We start from the raw sequence: 8161 nt of genomic DNA, 5'->3' as shown, positions 1-8161 counted from the left end.
AACTAGGAATCCTGACCACTATATTACATAAGACACTTTGAAGGAAAGCTGCATTGTCACACCAGTCAGGCGCATCAACATTTTCTCATCAGCTAACCAGTGGAGCCACCAGACTTGGTTTTTAAAATTTGATCAACTGACTTTTTCATGTCTGAGCATGTACGAAAGTTAAACTTGTACAAAAGAAATAACTCACACCGCAAACACTTTGCTGGTCATTTGGAAAAAGCCTTCCTCAAAGGAGGTATAATCTCTTTATGGTGATTTACGAAATCTTTGATGATCTTAACAGGAGATTATAAATGGACAATCAGAACGAGCCTGCGTTGTATCCTTTTTTTCTGTAAAAAATGAGTTAATTTATAAAGGCTACTACAAAAGTGAGAAAAGCTTTCCATACCAGGAGTTGAATCCAGGCAAAAACCAAGAATCCTGACCGCTAGACCATATGGGACTCAGAATGATCATGATACCAGTGAGGCATTGCAATTTTTGCCAATCCATCAACCAGTGGGGCCAAGAGCCTTGGTTTTCCAAATGATTACAACTGACTTTTTCACGTTTGAGCATATATGACCTTTACACTTGAGCAACCGGAAGAAGAACTCGTAGTGTAGTTTGCGGGTCGTTTTGAAAAAGCCTTACCTAGAGGAGCTACTACAAAGGGGTTCATTGCAGAAAGCCAGACCTCGTGGCGCAACGGTAGCGCGTCTGACTCCAGATCAGAAGGTTGCGTGTTCAAATCACGTCGGGGTCAAGCACTTCCTTTTGAAGAGCAGATTCCCCTACTTAAGGGGTGTTGTACTCCCAATGTTCAGTCCCTGAATGTCTTGAAGAATGAATGCCTCAAACACTAAGAAGAGTATGCCTTGCTCTGGTCTCTGTTTGCTGGGAGCTTGCAAATCTCCTGGAGTGCCTTCATGCTGATTTAGCAACTGTTTTGTGATCTTGAGAGAAAGTTTATGAGAGACGGCCAAGATTTCGATGCTTTTTCTCTAACAGATTTGGGTAATTTACAGAGGAGAACAATAAAAGTGTCATCAATTTCCAATCTGGGAGAGGAACCCAAGCCACCTGGTGAAAACCAGGAATCCTGACCACTAGACAAGATGAGATTCTTTGAGAAGGAACCTGGTTGAAAACCAGGAATCCTGACCACTATATTACATAAGACACTTTAAAGGAAAGCTGCATTGTCACACCAGTCAGGCGCATCAACATTTTCTCATCAGCTAACCAGCAGAGCCACCAGCTGGCCACCTGGGTGAAAACCAGGAATCCTGACCACTATATTACATAAGACACATTGAAGGAAAGCTGCATTGTCACACCAGTCAGGCGCATCAACATTTTCTCATCAGCTAACCAGTGGAGCCACCAGACTTGGTTTTTAAAATTTGATCAACTGACTTTTTCATGTCTGAGCATGTACGAAAGTTAAACTTGTACAAAAGAAATAACTCACACCGCAAACACTTTGCTGGTCATTTGGAAAAAGCCTTCTTCAAAGGAGGTATAATCTCTTTATGGTGATTTACTGAAATCTTTGGTGATCTTAACAGGAGATTATAAATGGACAATCAGAACGAGCCTGCGTTGTATCCTTTTTTCTGTAAAAAATGAGTTCATTTATAAAGGCTACTACAAAAGTGAGAAAAGCTTTCCATACCAGGAGTTGAATCCGGGCAAAACCAAGAATCCTGACCGCTAGACCATATGGGACTCAGAATGATCATAATACCAGTGAGGCTTTGCAATATTTGCCAATCCATCAACCAGTGGGGCCAAGAGCCTTGGTTTTCCAAATGATTACAACTGACTTTTTCATGTCTGAGCATGTACGAAAGTTAAACTTGTACAAAAGAAATAACTCACACAGCAAACACTTTGCTGGTCATTTGGAAAAAGCCTTCCTCAAAGGAGGTATAATCTCTTTATGGTGATTTACGAAATCTTTGGTGATCTTAACAGGAGATTATAAATGGACAATCAGAACGAGCCTGCGTTGTATCCTTTTTTTCTGTAAAAAATGAGTTAATTTATAAAGGCTACTACAAAAGTGAGAAAAGCTTTCCATACCAGGAGTTGAATCCAGGCGAAAACCAAGAATCCTGACCGCTAGACCATATGGGACTCAGAATGATCATGATACCAGTGAGGCATTGCAATATTTGCCAATCCATCAACCAGTGGGGCCAAGAGCCTTGGTTTTCCAAATAATTACAACTGACTTTTTCACGTTTGAGCATATATGACCTTTACACTTGAGCAACCGGAAGAAGAACTCGTAGTGTAGTTTGCGGGTCGTTTTGAAAAAGCCTTACCTAGAGGAGCTACTACAAAGGGGTTCATTACAGAAAGCCAGACCTTGTGGCCCAATGGTATTGCGTCTGACTCCAGATCAGAAGGTTGCGTGTTCAAATCACGTCGGGGTCAAGTACTTCCTTTTGAAGAGCAGATTCCCCTACTTAAGGGGTGTTGTACTCCCAATGTTCAGTCCCTGAATGTCTTGAAGAATGAATGCCTCAAACACTAAGAAGAGTATGCCTTGCTCTGGTCTCTGTTTGCTGGGAGCTTGCAAATCTCCTGGAGTGCCTTCATGCTGATTTAGCAACTGTTTTGTGATCTTGAGAGAAAGTTTATGAGAGACGGCCAAGATTTCGATGCTTTTTCTCTAACAGATTTGGGTAATTTACAGAGGAGAACAATAAAAGTGTCATCAATTTCCAATCTGGGAGAGGAACCCAAGCCACCTGGTGAAAACCAGGAATCCTGTCCACTAGACAAGATGAGATTCTTTGAAAAGCAACCTGGTTGAAAACCAGGAATCCTGACCACTATATTACATAAGACACTTTAAAGGAAAGCTGCATTGTCACACCAGTCAGGCGCATCAACATTTTCTCATCAGCTACCCAGTAGAGCCACCAGCGGGCCACCAGAGTGAAAACCAGGAATCCTGACCACTAGACAAGATGAGATTCTTTGAAAAGCAACCTGGTTGAAAACCAGGAATCCTGACCACTATATTACATAAGACAAATTGAAGGAAAGCTGCATTGTCACACCAGTCAGGCGCATCAACATTTTCTCATCAGCTAACCAGTGGAGCCACCAGACTTGGTTTTTAAAATTTGATCAGCTGACTTTTTCATGTCTGAGCATGTACGAAATTTAAACTTGTACAAAAGAAAGAACTCACACAGCAAACACTTTGCTGGTCATTTGGAAAAAGCCTTCCTCAAAGGAGGTATAATCTCTTTATGGTGATTTAAAAATCTTTGGTGACCTTAACAGGAGATTATAAATGGACAATCAGAACGCGCGTGCGTTGTATCCTTTTTTCTGTAACAAAATGAGTTAATTTATAGAGGCTACTACAAAAGTGAGAAAAGCTTCCCATACCGGAGTTGAACCCAGGCCGCCTGGGTGAAAACCAGGCAATATTTGCCAATACATCAACCAGTGGGGCCAAGAGCCTTGGTTTTCCAAATGATTACAACTGACTTTTTCACGTTTGTGCATATATGACCTTTACACTTGTGCAACCGGAACAAGAACTCGTAGTGTAGCTTGCGTGTCATTTTGAAAAAGCCTTACTCAGAGGAGCTACGACAAAGTGGTTCATTGCAGAAAGCCAGACCTTGTGGCGCAACAGTAGCACGTCTGACTCCAGATCAGAAAGGTGCGTGTTCATATCACGTCGGGGTCAAGCACTTCCTTTTGAAGAGCAGATTCCCCTACTTAAGGGGTGTTGTACTCCCAATGTTCACTCCCTGAGTGTCTTGAAGAATGAATGCCTCAAACACTAAGAAGAGTATGCCTTGCTCTGGTCTCTGTTTGCTGGGAGCTTGCAAATCTCCTGGAGTGCCTTCATGCTGATTTAGCAACTGTTTTGTGATCTTGAGAGAAAGTTTATGAGAGACGGCCAAGATTTCGATGCTTTTTCTCTAACAGATTTGGGTAATTTACAGAGGAGAACAATAAAAGTGTCATCAATTTCCAATCTGGGAGAGGAACCCAAGCCACCTGGTGAAAACCAGGAATCCTGACCACTAGACAAGATGAGATTCTTTGAAAAGCAACCTGGTTGAAAACCAGGAATCCTGACCACTATATTACATAAGACACTTTAAAGGAAAGCTGCATTGTCACACCAGTCAGGCGCATCAACATTTTCTCATCAGCTACCCAGTAGAGCCACCAGCGGGCCACCAGAGTGAAAACCAGGAATCCTGACCACTAGACAAGATGAGATTCTTTGAAAAGCAACCTGGTTGAAAACCAGGAATCCTGACCACTATATTACATAAGACAAATTGAAGGAAAGCTGCATTGTCACACCAGTCAGGCGCATCAACATTTTCTCATCAGCTAACCAGTGGAGCCACCAGACTTGGTTTTTAAAATTTGATCAGCTGACTTTTTCATGTCTGAGCATGTACGAAATTTAAACTTGTACAAAAGAAAGAACTCACACAGCAAACACTTTGCTGGTCATTTGGAAAAAGCCTTCCTCAAAGGAGGTATAATCTCTTTATGGTGATTTAAAAAATCTTTGGTGACCTTAACAGGAGATTATAAATGGACAATCAGAACGCAGCGTGCGTTGTATCCTTTTTTCTGTAACAAAATGAGTTAATTTATAGAGGCTACTACAAAAGTGAGAAAAGCTTCCCATACCGGAGTTGAACCCAGGCCGCCTGGGTGAAAACCAGGCAATATTTGCCAATACATCAACCAGTGGGGCCAAGAGCCTTGGTTTTCCAAATGATTCCAACTGACTTTTTCACGTTTGTGCATATATGACCTTTACACTTGTGCAACCGGAACAAGAACTCGTAGTGTAGCTTGCGTGTCATTTTGAGAAAGCCTTACTCAGAGGAGCTACGACAAAGTGGTTCATTGCAGAAAGCCAGACCTTGTGGCGCAACAGTAGCACGTCTGACTCCAGATCAGAAGGGTGCGTGTTCATATCACGTCAGGGTCAAGCACTTCCTTTTGAAGAGCAGATTCCCCTACTTAAGGGGTGTTGTACTCCCAATGTTCACTCCCTGAGTGTCTTGAAGAATGAATTCCACAAACACTAAGAGTATGCCTTGCTCAGGTCTCTGTTTGCTAGGAGCTTGCAAGTCTCCTGGAGTGCCTTCATGCTGATTTAGCAACTGTTTTGTGATCTTGAGAGAAAGTTAGGAATCCAGACCACTAGACAAGATGATATTCTTAGAAAGGCAACCTGGTTGAAAACCATTAATCCTGACCACTATATTACATAAGACACTTTGAAGGAAATCTGCATTGTCACACCAGTCAGGCGCATCAACATTTTCTCATCAGCTAACCAATAGAGCCACCAGCGGGTCACGTAGGAGAAAACCAGGAATCTTGACCACTATATTGCATAAGACACTTTGAAGGAAAGCTGCATTGTCACACCAGTCAGGCGCATCAACATTTTCTCATCAGCTAACCAGTGGAGCCACAAGACTTGGTTTTTCAAATTTTATCAGGTGACTTTTTCATGTCTGAGCATGTACGAAAGTTAAACTTGTACAAAAGAAAGAACTCACACCGCAAACACTTTGCTGGTCATTTGGAAAAAGCCTTCCTCAAAGGAGGTATAATCTCTTTATGGTGATTTACAAAGTCTTTGGTGATCTTAACAGGAGATTATAAATGGACAATCAGAACGAGCGTGCGTTGTATCCTTTTTTTCTGTAACAAAATGAGTTAATTTATAGAGGCTACTACAAAAGTGAGAAAAGCTTCCCATACCGGGAGTTGAACCCAGGCCATCTGGGTAAAAACCAGGAATCCTGACCGCTAGACCACATGGGACTCAAAATGACAAAGATACCAGTGAGGCATTGCAATATTTGACAATCCATCAACCAGTGGGGCCAAGAGCCTTGGTTTTCCAAATGATTACAACTGACTTTTTCACGTTTGAGCATATATGACCTTTACACTTGTGCAACCGGAAGAAGAACTCATAATGTAGTTTGTTCACTCCCTGAATGTCTTGAAGAATGAATGCCACAAACACTAAGAAAAGTATGCCTTGCTCTGGTCTCTGTTTGCTGGGAGCTTGCAAATCTCCTGGAGTGCCTTCATGCTGATTTATCAACTGTTTTGTGATCTTGAGAGAAAGTTTATAAGAGACGGCCAAGATTTGGATGCTTTTTCTCTAACAGATTTGGGTAATTTACAGAGGAGAACAATAAAAGTGTCATCAATTTCCAATCTGGGAGAAGAACCCAAGCCACCTGGTGAAAACCAGGAATCCTGACCACTAGACAAGATGAGATTCTTTGAAAACTAGGAATCCTGACCACTATATTACATAAGACACTTTGAAGGAAAGCTGCATTGTCACACCAGTCAGGTGCATCAACATTTTCTCATCAGCTAACCAGTGGAGCCACCAGACTTGGTTTTTAAAATTTGATCAACTGACTTTTTCATGTCTGAGCATGTACGAAAGTTAAACTTGTACAAAAGAAATAACTCACACCGCAAACACTTTGCTGGTCATTTGGAAAAAGCCTTCCTCAAAGGAGGTATAATCTCTTTATGGTGATTTACGAAATCTTTGGTGATCTTAACAGGAGATTATAAATGGACAATCAGAACGAGCCTGCGTTGTATCCTTTTTTTCTGTAAAAAATGAGTTAATTTATAAAGGCTACTACAAAAGTGAGAAAAGCTTTCCATACCAGGAGTTGAATCCAGGCGAAAACCAAGAATCCTGACCGCTAGACCATATGGGACTCAGAATGATCCTGATACCAGTGAGGCATTGCAATATTTGCCAATCCATCAACCAGTGGGGCCAAGAGCCTTGGTTTTCCAAATGATTACAACTGACTTTTTCACGTTTCAGCATATATGACCTTTACACTTGTGCAACCGGAAGAAGAACTCGTAGTGTATTCTGTTCACTCCCTGAATGTCTTGAAGAATGAATGCCACAAACACTAAGAAGAGTATGCCTTGCTCTGGTCTCTGTTTGCTGGGAGCTTATGTCTTGAAGAATGAATGCCACAAACACTAAGAAGAGTATGCCTTGCTCTGGTCTCTGTTTGTGGGAGCTTGCAAATCTCCTGGAGTGCCTTCATGCTGATTTAGCAACTGTTTTGTTATCTTGAGAGAAAGTTAATAAGAGACAAGCAAGATTTGGATGCTTTTTCTCTAACAGATTTGGGTAATTTACAGAGGAGAACAATAAAAGTGTCATCAATTTCCAATCTGGGAGAGGAACCCAAGCCACCTGGTGAAAACCAGGAATCCTGACCACTATATTACATAAGACACTTTGAAGGAAAGCTGCATTGTCACACCAGTCAGGCGCATCAACATTTTCTCATCAGCTAACCAGTTTTAGGGTATGCAGGTCAGGTTTGGGGAAATGTATAATTAATTTCAATGATCGTAATCAATGATTAATTAGACGATTTGACTCAGATACCCATACACATTGTAAAAACGCCCCAAAAAGGGCTTATATAGTCCAGGAGTCTGCTTCAAATATATATAGATAATTAAACACCACGAATTATAATTAATTAGGAATATACATTATATGCAGACAGGCTATATTAATTTAATTAGACCCTCAATGGAATTGACCCGTAGGCTACACTAACCAGTCAATTAGTCCAGCGTAACAGCTTTGCTAAATATTCCTGATCAATTCCCTTGAAGGTTTATTCTTAGTTATAAGCTACTCATCAAAGCACGTTAACTTACTTTGATAATATCAGCTCAGTAGCTTAAAATCGCACATTAAAGAGGCTTTGTTTTATGATCAACACACACAGACAATCAAGCATATAATTGGGTTTAATACAAGGAACTAGAATATATCACTACACTTGACAAACAGACACTTAACATGTAACATAAAATAAACACAAAATAAACATAAAATAAACAGAGTAGAAGCAATATGGAAAATAAAGAGATTAAGGATAGCAACTTATTACAACAATTAACCCTTTGAAGCCAGCAAGGAAATTACACACTCTAACGCGTTTGAATTTCAGGTGAAATAATACTTGCATAAAGGAACTCTGTGTGTCGCTGAGCAAGTCTGCACGTATGTCGGGTCCTCGTGGCGTCCTTTGAGACGGAGGATTTCGGTTCGGTGTTTCCAGAGCGT

The 8161-nt window shown here is 41.0% G+C and overlaps 3 non-coding genes across 3 annotated transcripts; 2 read left to right on the top strand and 1 right to left on the bottom strand.

Annotated features, from left to right (window-relative positions):
• Nucleotides 1-685: 685 nt before the first annotated feature.
• trnaw-cca (transfer RNA tryptophan (anticodon CCA)) lies at nucleotides 686-757 on the top strand. Its single transcript has one exon. It is a non-coding gene; the product is annotated as a tRNA-Trp (tRNA).
• A 1607-nt stretch (nucleotides 758-2364) lies between these two features.
• trnaw-cca (transfer RNA tryptophan (anticodon CCA)) lies at nucleotides 2365-2436 on the top strand. The gene has a single exon. It is a non-coding gene; the product is annotated as a tRNA-Trp (tRNA).
• A 3330-nt stretch (nucleotides 2437-5766) lies between these two features.
• Nucleotides 5767-5838, bottom strand: trnak-uuu (transfer RNA lysine (anticodon UUU)). The gene has a single exon. It is a non-coding gene; the product is annotated as a tRNA-Lys (tRNA).
• Nucleotides 5839-8161: the final 2323 nt, after the last annotated feature.

Source organism: Xyrauchen texanus, chromosome 49, assembly GCF_025860055.1.
Source record: "Xyrauchen texanus isolate HMW12.3.18 chromosome 49, RBS_HiC_50CHRs, whole genome shotgun sequence".
NCBI lineage: Eukaryota > Metazoa > Chordata > Actinopteri > Cypriniformes > Catostomidae > Xyrauchen > Xyrauchen texanus.
The sequence above is the reverse complement of the archived record's forward strand: the minus strand, read 5'-3'. Positions and strand labels throughout refer to the sequence as shown.